The sequence below is a fragment of the Mauremys mutica genome, chromosome 11 (assembly GCF_020497125.1).
Source record: "Mauremys mutica isolate MM-2020 ecotype Southern chromosome 11, ASM2049712v1, whole genome shotgun sequence".
NCBI lineage: Eukaryota > Metazoa > Chordata > Testudines > Geoemydidae > Mauremys > Mauremys mutica.
Window position 1 is genome coordinate 15,683,316 of NC_059082.1, and position 21,463 is coordinate 15,704,778.

Sequence of the window (21,463 nt, forward strand, 5' to 3'; positions counted from 1 at the left end):
GGTATCAGGAAGCATTTCCTAAGGAATTTGTTCGGACTTATCTTGAAACAAACAGCTGAGTTATCAACCTAGGAAGTGTTGATCAATAACAATCAGTTCTGGCTATTATTATGCTGGTAATTTGGTTCCATTATCCCTTTGACGTGAAGTCATGATTTTTTTCTAACTTAATGAACTAGCACATTTTTCTTTAGTGCCAACAATGGGAGATCAGGACCACTAGCTCCCAGGTGATAAGAAGACCAAGCAGCTTTACAGTCTGTTTATCCCTGGAAGAGGAAAAATCTATTAAGGGATAAAATTTCAGTGCAGGGGTTAGCCACACATCTCTTGGCAATGTTAATGGGGCTCTCACTACTAAATTCATGTGCACCATGCTAAACACTTTTGCTTAATGATCTTTGTTAAACACAGAAAAACAAACACAATTTAAACTTAAGTCCAATCTTGACATTCCCTGATTTAATTATAAAACGAATCTGGGTTAATCATCTGGGGCCAGCTCCTTGGTACAGCCGAAGGTCGCACCGCTCAAGTCTAGGTGGGTGAGTTGCACAGATAGTATAAAACTCACCTTTGCTCTTTCCCATTCCTGGATCTGTGCAGGGCTGGTCCCAAGACAGAACTTAGAGCAGCCCTAAACTACTCAGTAAAACAGTAGCAATAGACTAATGATGTATTTCAGTCATGACAGCATCACATATTCTACTGTATTTAGGAAACATTAGCTCTGTCTTAGATGTGCAATATTTTCACTACAACTCGAACATCAGCAAGGTGCCCGCATTACACTGGCCAAGAACTGCTCTGTTGCTGTCTGTCACGCTCATTACAGGTGAAGGTACCTTGCTTTGTAAAATTTTCTGCAGCCATATCTGATTAAGCTGTGAACTCTTTAGATCTCATAAGCTAATTGGACTTCACTGGGGTGTGGATGGGAGATTCCCAAAGGAAAAATACAGGAAGTGGTGCATTTTACTCTGTGAGTGGCACTCCCTCCTGTGAGTCAGAATGGTGTGAAATCAATGCCTTGATCACTGTGATGGTGAGGAGAATTAAGCCTGTGGAAGTCCCATCTTTCACATGAGCTATGGAACTTGGTCCATGAATACTTTGTGACTTTTTTTTTCAAGAATAAGCCTGATAACACTCATGTCCTGGCCAAATCCTAGTGAGGATAATTATACTATAGTCTGCCAATCTAAAATTCCCTGTAGTTTCAAATAGCTACATTGTTCTTTGCTTCCCTTCCTAACTATATTTTTGTAACACTGGTAGTGCAGAGCAGTCACCAGCTTTCCTAGCCATCATCAGTTACTTTTCAATGTGGGTAGCGTGACCCCATTATCAATCTAGACAGAACCTTGGGATCATTCAGGACAGATGGTACCATATAAATGTAAGGGATTCTTTAAAAACCTATTGTAAACACTTTTAGCATATTAGCCATAATAATAGTCTGATTGTTTTATCTGGCAATAATCCCATTCCTTTGTCCATGATACATCACTTGGCTTTTGTCCTCATAGACTAACCACTTGGGAGCTGGATTATTGGGTCATAAAATAGCACAATGGCAAAATTATGAAGGAAAACAATAATATGTTTTATGTCACTGTAATTTATAGCTGCATAACAAAGGGGGGGGGGAACGAAATTCCTGAGCCAGTAAGTATAAAGATGAGAGTTTTATTGTGGCTGTAAGTTCTGAAATGTGTATTTAATATAGAATGATCTTTAACCACCTGGCATGCTTTTTGTGTACTGGTGTAATGAAAATAAACGTGAACAAGATTTCAGTGGTGCTAAGAAAATATAGCAAGCCAATGTTTTTGTCAAGGTCGCCAGCCAGAGGAAAGTAATGCAAAACATCCTTAGTTGAAAGCAAAAATCTAAGGGCTGCAAAGAGTGATGGGGGTGCAAATAAAACACTGGCCCAAATTGTTCCCTGTTCTAGTTTCCTTGAAGTCAAAGGAGTTGGCCTGGATATTAATTTGACTCACTATATTTAAGGGGACCCTGCCAAGACAAGAACTTATATATATTGAAATAATAATGATACCCAGCTCTTACATAGCACATTTCATTAGTAGATCTCAGTGTTTTACAAATAAGGTCAGTATCATTGTCCCCATTTTACAGAGTGGGAAACTGAGGCATGGAGCTGTAAAGTGCCTGGCCCCAAAAGTGTGTTTATATGTAATACTAATTAGAACTGGCCGAATAAAAAAAAAATTATATTCACGTGTATTTGTCAAATAATTCCCCTCAGCTGCCTACAGATCTGACTGAATTTAAAAAAATATACTTTGATAAATGATTTGATTTAAAACGGAGCCATTCACACAGTAATGCCTTTGTTGAATGACATTCTATCAGGCGCAATAATTAATAATAATATAACGCTTGGTGCTCGTGCGATGTGTAGTTCCATTCAAGGCCCTCAGAAACCCTTACAAACACTGAGGGTTACACTGAGCTCTGAGGCAAAGCTCAAAGTCACTGCCCTGCCCCAGGAGTGCCCTCACAAAGGAATTCACAGTCATGCTCCCCCTTCGCCACTCTTGCTCCTGGGAAGTAAGTTAGGACAAAGGTGCTGCTTACTACCCCCTCCCATGTGGCCTGCTACTGTGGGCAGTGCACGTCTGCGTCTGCGTGTGGAATTAAAGCATCGTCCATTTTTCACCCCATCCCTGCCCAGTTGCTCATAGTGGGGCGCATCCAGAGGGCGAGGGCTGTGTTCCGTACCAGACCCAGACCCGGTCTGGAAAGGGCAGGGATGGGGGAAGTGAGGGCTTATTCCCTCTCACTCCCCTTTTTGGGTTAGTAAAACAAGGACATGGTCTAGGCCTAATTAATTAAGCCTCAGGACATTTCTGTGTTGTTTGTTCTCTTTCTACAGATGGGCAAACAGAGCACAAGATCAGGGTTTGACCACCTTGTATGTACGGAGTAGTACCTTACTCCTCCAGTAGACAGATTGATTTCAGTGGGGCCGTTCATGGAGTAAAGTGCTACTCAACATGAGTAAAGGGGGAAGAGAATCTGACCCTAAAAGTCCACTCTAATCTCTGCTGAAGTGAGAGTTGGATCAGGCTTAAGGGGGTGAGCCAGTGGCAGGATCAAGACTATCATGAGAATCCCTGATTGCCAGTCCTATGGTACAATCATTAGAGCACATTCCCTCCCGCTAGCCCAGAATCTCTCCCTCTGCACATTCCCAATAAGATTTTATCAGCCTGGAAATAATGTTTGGAGAATCTAGTTTACTTTTCACCATTCATGCTGCAGTACTGCCAGGGCCGGCTCCAGGGGTTTTGCTGCCCCAAGCAGCCAAAAAAAAAAAAAAAGCCGGGATCGCGATTGCGATCTGCGGCAATTCAGCGGGAGGTCCTTCGTGGGAGTGAGGGACCCTCCGCCGAATTGCCGCCGAATACCTTAAAGTGCTGCCCCGCTCCGGAGTTGCTGCCCCAAGCACCTGCTTGATAAGCTGGTGCCTGGAGCCGGCCCTGAGTACTGCCAGCTCCCAGCATTGCAAATATGTCAGTGCCCCTGGCCCCAAATCGTGAGATTGTTTTAAAGTAATAAAATTTGGATACTTCATATTTGCCTTCTGATTTCTGAGTCTTTAGAGTGCACTCGCTTCACGTTTTCAAACTTTTCTCTGCAACCATGGGGGCTAGAAGCTTAATAATATATCTAAATGAAAGCTGAAATTCTCATGTAAAAATCCGTTGGTTCCAGCACTTGGGGCTTGAGGAAAAACACCAAATATTGGGAGATTCATAATCGAATCACAAGACTTAACACTGATGCTGTCACTGAATTTAGACAGGTAACTTCCCCTTCCCATTTAAAGCGAGTTTCACTTTCCAGATTTATACATCTGTGCCTCTGTGTCTGGGTTTCTAAAACCATCGAAGGAAGTTTTAATCCAAAAATATAGACCATTTTCATTGACATTTTTTTCAATTGTGTAAATATTTCTGTTCATGTTGGGTGAAATTCAGAACTGGGCAGAGGCCAGCCGTAGGCTGGAAGAACTGCCTCAAGGGGACAACACAACTGGTCTGCATCCTGCCTTGGCTTGGGAGGTATTGATTTCAACTTTCCAACTGCCCTGCACTCCACCTGCATACAGCCTGGTTAATTGGGCCTTTTGCCATTAGTCAATTTCACCCATTAAATTTTGGAATTATTCCCCTTCCCCTTTTCTTTTTTGAACCTCATTTTTGAACCCAACACTATTTATTGAGCAAGGCACTCAATGGCCTGGGCCTAAGATACTTAAATCCAGGACGAAGGCTCTGGTTGACAACTCTGTTCCTCTGGCACAATGGATCTCTCTACAGTAAGGATAACGCTTGCCTGTGTAGGAGGCAGAACTTTGTTGGGTGTCCCTGACGGTGGAAGGAACTCTCCCAGGAACTGAGGACCATCACAAACCTCACCACATTCCATGCCAAGTGCAAGGTGCACTTCTTTGACCTGCCTTCCACAATATAAACACAGAACAGCATATACATTTTAAAAAAAACCAACAAAACACTCCATTGCACACACAATTCTTCCCCAGGGGAGAGGATGAGAGAACAAACTACACGTGACAGATATTAGTCATGCACTGCTGGAAGACACCCAGATACTACAGTGATGAGCAATATATAAAAACCTATGCAGAAAACAGCCTTGCCAACTCTCACCATTTTATTGCCAACTCTTGCTGTGATTTTTGTTTGTTTGTTTTTCTTAAAGCTCCTATTTCTGGAATCATATTATTATTCAAGAATCTCAGCTTTTAAAAAAAAAAGTCTCTAGCTTTCGTGCTTGTAGAAAAAGGTTAGAAAATGTGACTCAAAAACCAGAAGCAAAATAAAAAGACCCTCAAACTGTACTATTTGTAAAATAATTTGTAAGCCAATCACATGGTGTTTGGGGCCTGACTCATTATTTTTGAATCATTGGTGTCAGCAATCACGCAGTTTCCCTTTAACATCTGTATTTATGCTTGTGTAGCTTGGCTTACAACTCCTGCAATAAAACTACCGTCATTATTCAGATATATATTAAACTTTGTTTATCTTTCTTCTAGTTCTCGAGTCACTAACTGGAGAGATAATGCTCTGCAAGGCAATTTCTCAGACAGAGCAAGATTAAAACATGGAATATATTTCCTGGAGAAAAAAATATTTACATACTATCTACTGCACAAATGAAAAAGGGATGAAAGCTTAAACACATCCTGTTCTGAGTCCTTGCTACTCATAAAATAAAGTACACCTCTACCCCGATATAACGCTGTCCTCAGGCACCAAAAAATCTTACCATGTTATAGGTGAAACCGCATTATATTGAACTTGCTTTGATCTGCCGGAGTGCGCAGCCCCGCCCCCCCGGAGCGCTGCTTTACCGCGTTATATCCGAATTCATGTTATATCGGGTTGCTTTATATCGGGGTAGAGGTGTATGTGTTTGTTTTTTCTTCCTTGAAAGCAGAAAAATTGTTGGAAGACAAGGATTCAAAACAGGGGAGGGGAACTCACTGAGTGAGTTGTGGGGAAAACGTTTGTCATTCCTCTACTGTACATAATGTCTCGCTTCTATGAGGCTGTTGTACTGCAGGCCAAACATAATAACATAATGATGAATAAAATATTAAATATTTCTGAGTCTTTTATAGGGACTTTTTTATAGTTCTGTTTGGTACAGCAGCATTCTTCTAAGTACCCTGACACTGAGGCAGCTACATGGGAAAGCATCAATTCAGTAGTATACATTTTTGCAATAAACAAATACACAGTCACCTAGAGTAATTCAGCAGTAACTAAGGACTGTTAGAGCCTGGAGACTCTTTTCTCTGTACATAAATGTTCCTTGTGGTGTCCATCCAGATGTGTCCACAGCTATTACCCTGCCAACTTTCTGGAATACATTTTAAAAGTGATAAAATCTGTGTGTACATCACATTTCATCCTCTTTTGGGAAATGAGGATGTTGTTGATCTGGTAAACCTGGAAACTGCTGATCAGACTGATGTGACATTCAGACCAGCCGTAGAAAGACATGAATGCCAGCGTGGAACCAGTAGTGCACAACAGGACAGATCACCAGAACAACCCACTGACTGTTGAGGTCGTCCAAATAGAGAGAGAAGAGCCCCACAGATGAACATTTAGGGACACCTATTAATCAGTATCTAAATCTAACTTTTGGACTGGTGGATTGACTTCATATTTGTCCTTTGCTCTGTCAAGTGCCTATTCCTGTACTTTACCCTGCATTCTGTCCAAGTCTGAAGTAATACTGGTAAATGAAGGGTTTTATAGTTCTGGATAGTTTGTAATTATGTTAATTTAATACATTTTCTAAATAGCTTTCCGTAAGCCCAGTGACCTGGAGTTTCATAGTTATAACATTGATCATATAGGAAATTTTATTTCATAAGATAAGAATGATTATCTTTGGGGATTTCAGGTGTTTAGAACTGACTCTTTAGCTGGATAGTGGAACTAAAATTGCCACAGAAACTTTCAGCTTCATATGAAAGAAACTGAAGAGAGATGTAGAAGCTTCCACCATCAGTAAATTCTGACAGAAGAGAGACCCAAAGACTTGAGGACCACTTGTTATGAGCGGTGGAACTCATGGCTGACTGCTAATAAGTCAAATAGATGAGCTGTGTGCTATACTTTGTTAAAAGAAATGTCAGGTCACCATTACATTTATGAGGGGGGAGCATACAACTCATAACGGAATATCGGATTTAGATTGGCCTGTGCCCTGTCTCTTTAAGAATTGAAAGTCTGCTGAAAGGCTCAAAGGAGATAGCTCTGGTTTCAGCAACAGATTTGTGTGTATTCTAAAAGGACTAAGCAGCAATGAGGCTTGAGCAAGATGTAGTTGTTGGAGTTTTATGATAATTTAATAACACTCCAGTTTTAAAACTGTCCTCGGTCTGAGAGGGAACACTAACATAATGTATTTACTTTAATTTACTGGATTGTGTGTGCCACTCAGCATCTCACAACACACCTGTGAGGTTAGGAAATAGTATTACCTCTGTGGCAAAGAGAAATTAAGTGATTTGCCCAAGTTTACACAGAAAGTCTGCGCCAGAGCTGGAGGGAAAAATCAAGATTTCTTAGGTTCCAGTCTATTGCCTAAATGGCAAGACCATCCTTTTTCTATACCAGTGGAAAAGAGTTTATACAGGTTGTATTGTATGTGTATTTCAAGTGTCCTGGGGAAACATTAGTACATATTCTATATAGAGAAGACATAATTCTTCTTAGATCTAATTAAACTTAGACATGGACTAGTACAAGGACCATCGGTTTTTATGGTTCTCTCTGATATAACATGACTAAATATTGATTTTTTTAACTACACAAAGCTATACTCTTAATGCACAGCTTGCTATTTTATGGGTTTATATTACTCCCCACTCCTTTCTTCCAAGACCCAATATGTGCAACTGTATAATTAGGTACTTCAGCAAATTAACAGCAATGATACCAATCACTATATATATATAGAGAGAGAGAATTTCTGGGGTTTTTTACAATCTCACAGTGTGTGTACATATCTATCTATCTATCTATCTATCCATACACACACACACACACACACACACACACACACACACTACTCTGCACAGGTAGCGAGTGAAAAATAGGGAAGATGAGCACTACTATGCAGTTCTGAGCAGGGCCAGCTCCAGCTTTTTTGCCACCCCAAGCGGCGAAGAAAAAAAAACAAAAAAGAAAAGCCCGACTGAGCTGCCGCCGAAGTGCCGCCAAAGAGGAAGTGAGGCACTGAAGAACCCGCCACTGAATTGCAGCTGCAGAGACAGACATGCCACCCCAAGAACGAACGGATTGCCACCCCTTTCTATTGGCTGCACCAGGCACCTGCTTCCTTCACTGGTGCCTGGAGCCAGCCCTGGTTCTGAGAGGAAAGTATTATAGAGGAGAGTAATGTATACTGCAAAGCATATTTTATGAAATAATACTAGGGTTGTAGTATTTCCAAAAAACTTGATGTACTTGATATCCCAAAGTTCCTTCTGACTGAATGGGATAGATACACTGGAATCTATGATCTCTTCATTTAAGGTACACTGACTCCTAGTAATAAAAAGATCTAGCTTCCAGAAAAATTGAAGTGACCATTGGTTAAGAAAATGACAACCACCATGTGAAGGTGCGTGCATGAACTATGTGCCTGATAACTATTCTCATGCTATAAAATTTGCCACTTACAATTGTCACTCTACTAATTGGCAGTTTCCCAAAGCAGGGAAACTTTAGTAAGCCCATAAAATGTGCCCAGGCTTAGATCAAATGGCTCCTACTATGCAAATCAAAAAAGCCCTAGAACAGTACATTCATTTTGAAGCTTGCCAGCCAAATGAAGGAGGATATAATTATTCATCCACAGTCTCCAAAGATTTTTAAATGAAGGGATAAAGATGTGACCCTATATTAGTAAAGATAAACCTAATAAAGAAAGAAAGAAGGAAAGAAAGAGCGGAAAAATGGTCAGTGCAAACTGCAGAGGCACAAATATGCACTTGCAAAATGACTTCTGATAGAGCAAATCAGGAAACAACATATGCTGTTTAACACATGTGGGTTGTGTTACCATTTTGTTTGTGTTCATATCCCTGTTTATACAGCACACATTTCAACAAATAGATCTGCCAAATGCAAATAACTGAAGGAGAATGAAGCAAAAGAAACAATAGGAGAGAAGTAAGGGAGATGTGGCTTATTGCTAATGTCAAATCCTGGTCATCCTCTTGAGTAGAGAAAAAGATGAAAAGAGGTAGAGGGAGGCAAGCTGGGAGAGAGGATTGACTTGTCTCTCTGATGTCATAGTCCGATTGCTTATCAGTTATGTCACAATCCCGCTGCTCAACAGTGAGTAGTTCATAGGGCAGCAGAAGAAAGGAGAGGAATGTGAAAAGTGGAGAGGGAGGAACGATGAAGAGGGGGAGGGAAAGAGGGGAAGGAAGGAGAGGCCAAAAAGGTCTAGCATTCTAAGATGACTGACACACCTTATGAATCACTAGCTGTGCTATTTAGTGGTGGGGTTAAAACGTTTCATTGAGTGTGATGTTACGGAGAAGCCTATCTTCTACCATACAGTCTTCAGTGATCCCCTACCATAGTCTTCCTCAACAGTTACTTATGACGATCAGCTTGGCATATATTGTGGTGTAAGACTGGTAAGTGTTATGATATATATTATTATATTTTTCATATTGGGTGAGATTGTCAAAGGCACCTAGGAGAGTTAGGCAGTTAACTCTGTGCTGCATTAGGATGTAGCTAACACCCATGCAGGGCCTGATTCTCTGTTGTACCAAATTTCCACAAGGTGTAACAGAGACAGGATGGGTACGAGGGTGCTCAGGGAGCCACTTATAGTTCTCTGATTCTCTGCCCAGCCATGGCCCTAGCATAGGTTAGAGTAGCCTGGTGGCTGTTCTTACCAGCTGGCAATGGTCCCCAAGTGACTGGCCTCCAGCAGAGAATAAGCCATCCTCATCCCTGTCCTTCCTCTGCTTTCCCCACCCTCTGCCTTCTGCACTGGAGACTGCAGGGAGGGTGCTGTAGGATCTATTATCCACCAGCAGTTCCCTTAGGGAACGGCCGACAGGGGCGATAGGTCCAGGTTCTGTGCCTCTTGCATTGTCGCTATAGCACAGAGGTCCGTGTTGGTGGTAGAGTTAATGAATGGTTGTAAGCCTTTGAGATCGTTGGATGAAAAGTGCTACTCACATCCACATATTGGTATTAATTTTCAAAATCCATGAATTTCTTTTCTGAGCCAGACAGTGAGGGCAGCATTCCCCTCTGTCAGATCAACTATACACTTAAGGTATGTATAAGAAAACCCAAAACAGAAAGGATGTGGCAAAATAGATGGCAATTGATGGGAAAAATACACCATCATCTGGGTATATTAAAAGGCTTACCTCCAGAATTGCTAATGAGCACTCAGAAGGTCTCAAAAGCATTATAAATATCCATGGACCCATAGATATGTTCTGTTTTATGATTTTTCTCTAGTAATTCACTTTACCCCCCAGTCTTCCCCCTCCCCAAAAACCTGATAAATTGTTCATAGTGAAGATTAATTGGATTGCTTATGGAGACACTGATCAGATCTATTTTGCTGTAAAACTTTTTATTAATTGCTGTACATTTCAAGTCATTTCAACCCTCAATATTTTCTTATGGGGAGGAATTCAGGCAGTATAATTCACAAAAAGTAGATAACCACCTGGAGATTTTTGAAGAACAAACAGTTTACTTTGTGAGCAATCAGAGGGGCATTTTCGCCTGCCTAATGACCCAGTTCCATCATGAAGCTGGAGATTCTGACACAAGATAGTCCCTCTGTGGCTGCAGCAGACTCTTCTGTCATTGACGAATAGCATTTTTGAAACAGCAAGGTTAGAGGGACAATCACAGAACAAATGAGGGACACAGATTTCTTGTGTGCCCTTGGGCAAGTCATGTCGTGACTTTGTGCTTCATTTACCCATCTGTAAAATGGGCATAATAGCAGTGCCCTGGCTCACAGGGTTGAGGGAGGATAAATACATTAGAGATTGTGAGATGCTCAGATATTACCATGACAGGGGCCAGATAAGTACCTAGATAAGTGAGTAGGAATTTCAATTGAGGCCCACCTTTAGTGGGTTGAGCCTTTTTGTTAACAAACTTGAGGCAAAATGTCATGACTACTAAAGTGAAATTATGTGTAACGATAACTACCCCCATGTGAACCAAGCTCCAACTGTCCCTATTGCTCTTGTGTCCTGCTGAGCTGCAATCTCAGAGCCTGTCCAACCTGTTATATACAGCAAGTAGAGATGGCAAGCACTGAATAGACAAGGACATGACTGCACATTCTGATAGCAGTATTGAATAGACCAGTGTTTCTCAACGACCCATCTGTGGACTGGCACTGGTCCCTGAGATCTCTCTGACACAGTTTAGGAAGGCAGCAAATTGGTCCCCGGTATCAAAGAGGTTGAGAAAACACTGGATTACACAATGTTATGTATGGTAGACGATTACTCCATTTCATGGTAGCATTATAGGGCTACATGAGGCAGGTCCAGAGCCCGCTTTATGCTTACCAGATTTAGTAAGGAGCTGATTGTCTATATGTGACATATGCTAAACAAACATGCTAGCATTTTCAGGAAAACAATCAATGCTTTATATTCATATGACATAAAAGTCTCACTTTCTGGCTAATAATAGTTTTAAGATTAAAACTGGAGAAAAGAAAAGAGCAGAAATGAAAGAGGCAAACTAGGAAGATGATAGCATGCAACAGGCTGGGACTGCAAATGAGTGTAACAGAAAAGCAAAACAGAAAGATCACTCAATTGGAACGAGTGAATGACAAGGACAGAAGAGCGTGACAAGAAAGTCATACAGCAGTGATTCAGGGAATCTAGACAGAAAGCTACCAGCTGATGATGCCCAGGAAAAGAATTACATCAGAGGAAGAGGGAAAGAAATCTAGTAAAGGTTCCATCTACCCTATAGAAAAAGCCATGTTTAAGCAACAAGACTCCAACATGCTCATCTCACATGCTTCTATGTGTCCACATAGCATCATTTATCCTGATATATTTTTGTGCCAATTTTGTTGGCCAGTCCACGGCTACCATACGGCACACTGTGCAATTTGTGCAAGTATCCCATAATGCCTCAGCTACTAGTGTCAGAGGGCACAGGATTTTAGATATTCATGATAACTTGCAATCCATTTTGGGATAGCTTCCCATGCAGAGTTGGAAAGTAAAAGAACTGGTTAACCCAACTATTGTACACAGTCATAGGTGTATGGTTCCGTATGCTGATCAGAAGAAACATGTTGCAACCCAGTTGCAGCCTAATTGTGTTACAGCCCAGATAATGAACAGATTCAAAATGCAGTACATCCACACAGTTAGGAATCATGGATTAATATTTTGTGAGTAGATACGAACCATGAGGGGAATCAATTGTATCACAACCTAGTTGTAACTTTAGTTAAAGTGGGCAGTGTAATGTCTCATCTACATGTTAACTCCTCCCACGTTCAGGAAAGTTACAATACAGCAGTCTTCTGACAATGCTGAGATACAGTTGTGTCTTGCAGGATAGATGCAACAGCACTGTATTTTAACTGTGTTCCCAAATAGCGCTACAGCTCTTCAGAAGTTTGGGATTTCAGTCAATACATGTTAATACTGCAAGAGCAAATCATGTTTTAACCATGCCAGTGGGCTATTGTTTTTGTAACCAGCTCAACGCTGGAAAATAAGGAACAGTTGGCCCATTAGGGCCAGATCCTGCTAGGTTCTAAACTCCTGCCTGGTGTTGGAGCTTTTTATTTCCATTGAAATTAATGGGAGACAAGGGCATTCATCACCCGGCAGCAGGTGTTTAGTGCCACACAGGATCATGACTCCTAGTCCTAATTCACTAATGGTATTGGTTCCCTCACTGCTTGTTCTAAAATCCAGACTGTGACTAAATCCTATATCGGGTCCTCAGCAGTTCTCCTGCTTTTGCTTTCTCCACAGAGCTCATGGAGGAGCATGCTACACTCTTCCTTTTGAAAATCAAACTTGCTACTTTACCTCATTCTTGGGGAAAATAATAAAACAAAAAAAACAAACTACTCACTTGATATTTACCATCTCATCTTCAGTCTCTTGCGCCTCCTCAGCAATGTTTTAGAGAAAATAGATTTCTCTTTCCACCAGCTGTTTCAGTTGAGCCTTTGATCTTTTGCATCTTCACTGGCTGATTTCTGACCCTTTCTCAGGATTGAGAGCAGAAGGCCCCTCTCTCAGTGTTTAACAGTTTATTCTTTCCTCTGATCACAGATCCCTCTCTTTTCTCATTCTGCTTGACTTCAGGGCAGTTTTTTATACTACTGATGGCGCTATCCTTCTTTAGTTCCTCCAGTGAGAAAATTGGGGTTTTCTCTCTTGCTTTCAATCTTCCTTCTTTAATCACACCTTTCCCATTTGTAGTGGACCAAGATTTACACCTAGCCTCTATCTCCTCTGTTACTGTAAGACACTCTCCTTGGGCCTCTTCTCCACATAACTTCTCCCCTGGGGACAATTCACTACTGGCTTCAAATGCAGGCACTATCTATGAAGATGACCCACAACTGCGCATCTTCTATTCTCTCTCTATTTTCCATTTAGCTGCCTGTCTTGGCTCTGTCAGCTCCTAGCTACATGATAACTTCCTGAGTCTGAATGCTTCAAGGAGGAAAGTCCATGAGTCTTTGTCTCATGTTTCTGGCTCCGCTATCAGTATTACTGTCCTTAACTCACACATTTCTTCACTGTCAGAGCAGTTCTCATTTTGGTGTGTATGCACTGAATGGTTGGGGACAAACTTGGTACACAACTCCAGGAATGTGGCCTTCCACCCCTGAAAGTTCTGCATCATTCCAGGTTTCAGAGAATACCTACAGCAGCTGTCCAGTTTCATTCACTGCTGCCTCATCATCTACTCCTCCTCACTATTCTCATTTTCCCTGCTGCATGACCAGCCACTGTGGTGGTTCTGCAAATACAAAAGAATCAGTCATCTTGTCTCTGAAATAGACACAAGAGCTCCACTAATCTGTTCAGCATCAATATTTCTGATGGCGAGATGGTGAAGAGATTGAAAACCTGCACGAAGGAGAGTAGACTATGGGATGGACCAGAGAGAAACATGGGAATTTTAAAAACAGTTTGAAAAAGAGAAGATTATGGGATGGAACAGAAGAAATGGTGGGAACTTGACTCAAACTCCCCCAGTTCCCTAAGTTGTGCTGGTATCCCATAGTACACCACAAAAATTTCCCACAAAGTAGTGTGCCAGACAGTGGTTCAGGGGACACTGTGATGCCAACCCACAATACCATATATCTTCTGCCAATACAACCTGGCACTGTGAGGTAGCACTGCACTAGCAAAGGCCGACAAATGTGAATGCACTCTACAGCTATTTTGGCAGATGCTTGCCAGCAGACATTTTACCAAGAAAACTTTCTAGTGTAGACATGGTTTCCGATACCATGGCCAGAAACCTAGAAATCATCATTCACAAATCATCTTCATGCTGAACCTTTTTCACTTTTTGAATCTCCTCTGTCTATAAGTCTATTACTGGATCATCTGTATCTTGATTTTATCTCTTGTGAAATCTTGATCTATGTTCTGTCGCAATCCTCTCTTCATGGTGTTCCCAAATTCCTATTATCTAAACTCAGAGATTCTAAAATGCAGCAACCTGGCTAAACTTTCCCTCCAAGAACTGGAAACATGTCCTATCCATAATCACCTTCCCAGGCTTTCCCTCCATTTCTGAATCTACTTCAAAATTGTTCTTTCCCCCCCCAAAAAAAACTCCCCATGGGCTCACTTTACCTAACTTCTCTGACCCATCATCCAGCTATTCTCCTGTGTGTATCTCCAGTCTTGACCTCTTCCCCTCAATTTTCCACAGCTGAGGTTGCGTTTTTGCTTGTGCTGTTTCATCTATCTGGAATTCTCACCTCTCCTATCTGCCTTCAAGCTATTGAGTCATTCATGCTCTTTAAATCTCATTTTAAAACCTTCCTTTATGCTTTAATTTACAGCTGACTCTCTGTGTGGTTATGTGATACTGTGAACTGAAGACGCTATATAAAAATCACTATATAAAAATAAGATGTGGTATATTGTCTCAGCTCTCCATGGGAAAATAAAACTGGTGTGACATATTGCACAGAACTACAAGATATTCAAAATCTGGAGCTGACTTTTTATAGGGGAAATAAAGTAGCTAAACTAAACTAAAAGCAAGTGACCGCGAATGTATTTGATTAACGGACTGACATGACTATATACTTTTAATGTTCATAGAACAATAAAAAAGGCTACACAGTAAAATTTATCTCAGTTTAGTAAGCCAGAATCATTCTTGTAAACTCCAAACATCTTCCTATGCAGAAGTGGGTAGAGTGGAGAGCTGAAAAGATGAAACTGTGTAAAATCTTTGGAGCAGCAGTCACATAAATAAATAATTAAAGGGAAAAATACTAACAGATCATGCTGGTTTCAGTGAGCAAAATCTTTTAATCAGACTGACTTCAAAGGGGATGCCACAGGAATTCTCCTCTCTCTCCATAGAGCGCTCAGCTGCAAAGTTGTTTGAATATAAGGTTGCATGCGTCAGTGATTTAGTTGTGAAATATTCCTGGAATGGGAAGAAGCCGCACAAAGGTCTTGAAGCTCTGGTCCGAGGTAAATAATACGTCAGGAAACTTGTAACAAACAATGACACAAACCACAGAAACAGACCTGCCACCTCTAATTGATGTGGAAGGTGGTTCCATCCCTTACTCTGGACCAAGGCAGCTTTTGAAGGTAGCTTTTAAAGTGTGTGATTCTGCAATATGTAAGTTCCCGGACACATCTTTAAATAGCATCGCTTGTTTTTAACTCTCCCCATTTAGATGGTCACTGTTGGAGGCAGAGCTCTGCAGAGAAATATATGGAGGAGGGAGCACTGGTGCCCTGGATGGGGAGTTACTGAACATTTAATACATGGGGATGGGGGGGGGGGGGCATTTCCCTGACCTATCAATACATTTTTGTCTTGTGTTATTATGATTCATGTTACAGTTGCCACAAAACTGCTTCCTATTTGACACTTTGCCCCTTTCCTTCTTCTTCCTCCTTATCCCTCCTCCCCCATCTCCCCTTTCTCCTTCCTTCCTACCCATCAGCCCTACCCCCCGCCCCCCTTCCCCATCTCCTGTCCCACCCTCTTCTCACCCACACTTGCCGCTCGCCTCCCCTAAGCCTCTGCCACGCTCCCCCCTTACCTCACCTACTGCCCTGCCCCCCTCTGCTCTGCCCCCCCATCCCACGGCTGGGCCAGGCGGCTGCGGCGTGCTGGGTCGCTGTCCCTTTAACTCCCTCTCTGTCCAGCTCTGTGGTTCACGTCGCCGCCGTCCCCTGTAATAATTAGTTGCGGGAGCCGGTGCCACCCTCCCGGCTCCGCCAATCAGCGCCCGCCCGCGTCACTCTCAAGGCAACGAAACAGGAAAAAAAAAAGTTTAGTAAAGAGCGAGCGAGCGGGGCCGGCGGCGGCGGCCGGGCGGAGTGGGGGCTTCAGCGGGCCCTGGAGCCAGGTAAGAGCGGGTGCCAGGCTACGGGGGCCCGCTGGGCGGCTGTCTCGGAGGGGCCTGGAGCGTAAGGGGACCAGCGGCCCCGGCCGGGGGCGCCCTGACCGCAGCGGGGTGGGGGGCCCTGACCGCAGCGGGGTGGGGGGGTCCGGAGTGAGGGGGGGCCCTGACCGCAGCGGGGTGGGGGGGTCCGGAGTGAGGGGGGGCCCTGACCGCAGCGGGGTGGGGGGGCCCGTGTGAGGGGGGGCCTCACCGCAGCGGGGTGGGGGGGCCGGAGTGAGGGGGGGCCAGGCCGCAGCGGGGTGGGGGGGGTCCGGAGTGAGGGGGGATCCTGACCGCAGCGGGGTGGGGGGGGACCGGAGGGAGGGGGGGACAGCACCGCAGCGGGGTGGGGGGGACCGGAGTGAGGGGGGGCCCGGACCGCAGCGGGGTGGGGGGGTCCGGAGTGAGGGGGGGCCCTGACCGCAGCGGGGTGGGGGGCCCCGGAGTGAGGGGGGGCCCTGACCGCAGCGGGGTGGGGGGTCCGGAGTGAGGGGGGGCCCTGACCGCAGCGGGGTGGGGGGGTCCGGAGTGAGGGGGGGCCCCGACCGCAGCGGGGTGGGGGGCCCCGGAGTGAGGGGGGGCCCTGACCGCAGAAGGGGGGGCAGGAGTGAGGGGGGCCTTGCATCAGGGGGACCCCGGGAAGAGTAAAGGGAGGCGAGGGGTGGCTAAGGAGGGGCCCCCATAGGGGAATATGGAGAATACGGGGCAGGTGGGGCGCACCCCTCCCACACACAAACACGGGACGTGAGTCTCACTCAAGGAAGCTGCTGTTCTGTTGCCCCCACCCCAGTCCTGGATGTTTGTGTGGATGAGTCAGGTGAGCGTCCAGGAAGGAGCATCTGGCTATGTGGCTCAGCCTCTAGGACTTCCTGTAATTTGTGGGGCACGGGGAGAGGGGGATCTATGGGACTTGGACTCAGCCCATCAGGTACAGAGGACTGAAGGAGTCAAAATTGAGTTCCACACAGTGTGTTGTATTTAATTGTGGTTTCTCCCATTTTTGGGTTGTTTCTTCTCTCTCCCCCCCCCCCCCCCACCCCCAACACTAATAGTGTGAAAGCCCAAGGGCAACCTTATAAGGGTAGAATTTTTTACTAGTGTCCTTCAGTGACAATTCACCTTCCCTTGTTGTTACTCAATTTGTTTGCAGGTATCTTGGCTTCTGCTGTAGGGAGGCTGAATTTCAGAGGTGATAAGTTTCAGAGTGGTAGCCGTGTTAGTCTGTATCAGCAAAAACAACGAGGAGTCCTTGTTGCACCTTAGAGACTAACAAATTTATTTGGACATAATTGAATTGTCTCATTAGAATTGGTAAGGCAACCCCCATCTGTGTGTGTGTGTGTGTGTGTGCGCGTGTGTCTTCCTACTGTATTTTCCACTCCATGCATCTGATGAAGTGGGTTCTAGCCCATGAAAGCTTATGCCCAAATAAATTTGTTAGTCTCTAAGGTGCCACAAGTACTTCTCATTGTTTTTTCAGAGGTGATGTGATTCTTCTGTTTTGTAGAGTGTTATGTGATCTTTCCAAACAAAAGGTGCTATGTAGAGGTGGTCAGAATAGTTTGTTTAACCAATCCAAGATGCATTTTTGAGAGAATTTTCCTAAATTGTTTTTTCAACCAGCTCTTCTGTTATGTAAACACAGGGACTGCTGCTTCTGTTGTAAGGGTAAGGATTGAGTTTGTATGCTTGTGTGTTTTTATACAGCAGCCAGCACGCCATTGGGGGGTTAGGGCCTTAGGGCAGTACTATAATATAAATATTTACTACTAGGATGGCTTCAGTCCAGAACACCTGGCTGTTTTGGGAGTATGTGGATGAATTTTTGCTTACTGAACAACCTAAATTGTGGTACTAAGCTCCTAGTTGAACCAGTGTGTATGATTGACTTAGGATTTCATTTTAAAATATTACACTTTTTCTAGTCCTTACACTTGTGAAAATAACCTTCCCAATGTAACCTTGATGCAGTGCTCGCTCTCCAGTCTCTGAAAAGCCTGAAATGCTAGGCGTGAGTGGTGTGAACATCTCCTTTTGTCTCAGTGGGTTGTTAACTCTGAAAGAATGAGTTCCTACAGGTCAGCATTAATTATCTCACTGAACTGTTTTTACAGAAGCATGCAGTGAATGTATTTATGTAGTGACAGATACTCGCCAGGAGTGGTGGTGGCAGAAGCGGCTGCACCTCTTTTTCCCAGGGTTTATGGACGTGCACTACTAGATGTGTCTTGCACAGTTGCACTGAGGTCCTTTCCCTGACTCTTTGTCTGCACTTGTTCTGTGACTGAAATCTGTGCCCAAAAGGCCTGGGGGGAGTGGGTAGAGAAATTAGCTGGTGGGGTTTTTTTCATTCTGCTGAGGCTATATAATCTACTCTCAATTATTGTGTCAAACTTCTATTAACATTAGTGTATTGAGGGTAGTATATATCTGGAACTTTGTAGCCATGACCTTTAAAACTGAAATTCAGTCCTCTTCATTTAATCCAATTATTCCTTGTTATAGCCTTCTGGTTCCACCTTAAATAATTCCTTTCTTGGTGTGTTTACACTCTTTGAATTCTAGATGGTTAATCATACTCTCATTCCCTTAGATGATCAGCAGAGTTATATGTATCTAGTCCTAAACTTTCCTTAATTTCTTAACCATTTCCTTCAGGCTCCTTGATAACTTCTATCACGGCTCTTTGAATTCTCTCTAATCTATTGATATCTTTCTGGTACTGAGGTACATAGAAATGTACTTTGCACTAGAAATGGTCTCCAATGTGTCATATAGAAGGGGATGGTCCCCTTCTATCTAGTCCAGGGATTCCCAAACTTAATTGCATTGCGATTCCCTTCTGACAACAAAAATTACTGGGGGAGGGGGTGGGACGAAGCCTGAGCCTGCCCGAGGCCTGCCACCCCGGTGGAGGGGTGTGTGGGGCCAAAGCCTGACTGAAATCCAAGGGCTTCTGCCTCAGGCAGGAGCCCTGTAACCTGAGCCCTGCCACCCAGGGCTGAAGCCTTCAGGCTTCGGCCCCTGGCAGCGGAGCTCAGGATTCAGCTTCAGCCCTGGACCCCAGTAAGTCTTAAGCCAGCCCTGGCAACCCCATTAATATGGGGTGACGACCCACTTTTGGGGCCCGACCCACAGTTTGAGAACCCCTGATCTGCCTTTTTGTTCTTCCCAAAGTGTCATTGTGTGGTGTGTGTATAGTGGTTTTGGGGGTTTTTTGCTATATATCACTGCAAGCTTATATCTGATTTGATATTTACTACTGCCCCTCTATCACTTTTGGTGTGACTTCTTTTCAGTTATCTCCTTCACTATTGAACGGTTGTGATTTTTTTTCCCTCCAACTTTTCTTTTCTTTTCATTTTCTTTTCTTTATTTTTTAAAGAGAAAACCGAAACTATTTCCTGCATGTATTTATGTCTTCGGGTCCCTTTGTGGTGGTGGTATTATTTTTTTGTCTTCATAAGCAATTAGTTTGGTATATTATACATATGGAAATTGTCTTGTAGTTTGTCATATTGTTTTGCTCTTATAACTCAAGTGGTGTATGTTTGAAAATATAAGAACTTACGGTAGTTATAAATTCAGCATCTGACTACCTTAAACTCAAACAGTCTGCACAAAACCCCATACAAATAACTTTAAAAAGAGAGTGGTAAGTTATCAGTAGATGACAGAAATATTAACACAAGCTACTGAGAAGTTACTATGGTTACTGATTAGGGTACCTCCTGTTCCTGTGAAAATGTGTGCTTTCTTGTAGCAACTATATTAATCACTTCTCTTTAAATAACCGTAAGTACACTTGGCAGCTAATTGGGATAAAGTTATATGCACCTGGATCTTGAGTAGCCTTTTGGAATCAGGTGTTGAACAAATTTTGGCTTGTTCTATATAGGCTTACTGGACATGCTTATTTCAGTTGAGCGAAAAGGGCAAACATTGATATATACATATTCTTAGGCCGTTGAATTCAGCATGCTCAACCATACTGTAGGATGCTGCTGTCCCATCTGAGCGAGATGGCTGATGTCAAGGGAATGGTCTGGATCCTTCCACAGGGGCTGTAGCCAAAAGGCATGATGTATGATGTCTATCACCAGAGCTTTCACCTGTATAGTTCTATAATAGTCACTACTCTTTCCTGGTCTTATTGAATATCATAACCCTTCGGAGTGATTGAGACTTCTTGAAGCTGCAATTGTCAGAAAGATATAGCCAATACTCAACTGTTTATCTTCAGGAAATCTCTGTCACCCAGCATCTGGGTGAAAAACTGGCTGAAGCTACTCTGTCCTTTTTTTATGCTTCTAGGCAGAAGGAAGCACTGTGAGGTGCTTTCTGCCACGCTGACAATTTTGGACTATTGGAGACTTTAGGGTATCTAATGTATAGGGTCCTTCAGGATATTTTGTTATGCTTTCCTATAGCATCAGTCACAAAAACGCATTTGACCTTCTATGGCTAGCCAGGCATCTAAGGCCTGGCCTTGGTCATATGCACTTTTATTATTTCCAGACTTGATTTGTAGCAGTGCAATATATCTTGGATTGAAAGCATCAAGAAAAGCACTAGAAAGACTCAGAGGGGTAGCCATGTTAGTCTGGATCTGTAAAAAGCGACAGAGTCCTCATGCGTCTGATGAAGTGGGTATTCACCCACGAAAGCTTATGCTCCAATACGTCTGCTAGTCTATAAGGTGCCACAAGACTTTGTCACTTTTTACTAGAAAGAGTGTGAGGTTACCAAGAGCACATCTGTATACCACTCATTCTGCTGGCTTCCTGTGGAACAAATAGTTAGATTCAAGGTCTTGGTCCTAATCCTCTGGTTTTACCCTAGAATACGTGAAATACTGCTTAACCCTCCAGGTGCTTGACTGCCATTGACAGTTTTGCTCCTTTTGAATAATGGAATTGTATATCACTAAGGAGAAGCTCATCTGCACAGGGGAGAGTTTGTTCTTGGTGGTGGAATTCACACCCACAGGATCAAAGGATGAACACTAACTTCAAAACTTTCAGCTGAAAATGCAAATCTCCATTCTTTGATCTTTCCACACAGCTACTCATAACCTACTAGCATATCTGCAAAATGCAATCTCATGCAACTAACTCAGGGAGGAGCTGGTATACATAGAATACATCAGTGATGTAAATCACTCTGTCTTTTGAGGATGATGTCCAGATACCATGCCCATCACCATGGTATAAGAAAGTGAACA

General features: G+C 43.3%; 1 protein-coding gene across 5 annotated transcripts in view; it reads left to right on the forward strand.

Annotated features, from left to right (window-relative positions):
• Positions 1 to 8,961: 8,961 nt before the first annotated feature.
• ZFAND6 (zinc finger AN1-type containing 6) overlaps positions 8,962 to 21,463 on the forward strand; it is a 65,609-nt gene continuing 53,107 nt past the window's right edge. Inside the window, exon 1 of one of the 5 annotated variants that reach the window (XM_044980364.1) lies at positions 8,962 to 9,229. The gene's annotated coding sequence lies outside the window, so the exon portion shown is untranslated. Of the gene's footprint in view, positions 9,230 to 15,382; positions 15,465 to 16,062; positions 16,204 to 21,463 lie in introns of those variants that run through there. The other 4 variants (XM_044980360.1, XM_044980365.1, XM_044980366.1 and 1 more) reach the window with 4 other exon arrangements.